This window comes from Chiloscyllium plagiosum, chromosome 7 (genome assembly GCF_004010195.1).
Source record: "Chiloscyllium plagiosum isolate BGI_BamShark_2017 chromosome 7, ASM401019v2, whole genome shotgun sequence".
NCBI lineage: Eukaryota > Metazoa > Chordata > Chondrichthyes > Orectolobiformes > Hemiscylliidae > Chiloscyllium > Chiloscyllium plagiosum.
Window position 1 is genome coordinate 19,678,321 of NC_057716.1, and position 1,070 is coordinate 19,679,390.

The following is a 1,070-nucleotide window of genomic DNA, read 5'->3' on the forward strand; positions in this document are numbered from 1 at the left end:
GATGAGGAGCATGTTCCTTTAAATTAATATTGAAAAGACTGAACACATTGCCTTTGGTCTCTTGGTCCCTGGATGGGGATGCAAACCCACCGACTCCCACAGCTACCTGGATTACACCTCTTCCCACCCCACCTGCTGCGAAAATGCTATCCCCTATTCCCAATTCCTCCGCCTCCGCCGTATCTGCTCCCAGGAGGACCAGTCCCACCACAGAACACATCAGATGGCCTCCTTCTTTAGAGATCGCAATTTCCCTTTTCACATAGTTGAAGATGCCCTCCAACGCATCTCATCCACATCCCGCACCTCTGCCTCAAACCCCATCCCTCCAACCGTAAAGGACAGAACCCCCTGGTCCTCCCTACCAACCTCCGCATAAACCAAATCGTCAGCTGACATTTCCGCCATCTCCAAACAGACCCCACCGCCAGAGATATATTTCCCTCCCCACCCATTTCCACTTTCCACAAAGACCGTTCCCTCCGTGACTACCTGGTCAGATACATGCCCCCCAACAATCCACCCTCCCATCCTGGTACCCTCCCCTGTCACTGCAGGAATTGCAAAACCTGCGCCCACACCTCCCCCTCACCTCCATCCAAAGCCCCAGAGGAGCCTTCCACATCCATCAAAGCTTTACCTGCACATCCATCACTGTCATTTATTGTATCCGTTGCTCCCGATGCGGTCTCTTCTACATTGGGAAGACTGGATGCCTCCTAGCAGAGTGCTTTAGGGAACATCTCCGGGACACCCGCACTAATCAACCGCCCTGTGGCCCAACATTTTAACTCTCCCTCCCACTCTGCCGAGGACATGCAGGTCCTGGGCCTCCTCCACTGCTATTCCCTCACCACCCGACGCCTGGAGGAAGAACGCCTCATCTTCCGCCTTAGAACACTTCAACCCCAGGGCATCAATGTGGACTTCACCAGTTTTTTCATTTCCCCTCTCCCCACCTTACTCCAGTTCCGACCTTCCAGCTCAGCACTGTCCTCATGACCTGTCTTACCTGCCTATCTTCCTTCCCACCTATCCACTCCACCCTCCCCGCCCTATCGCCTCCTTCC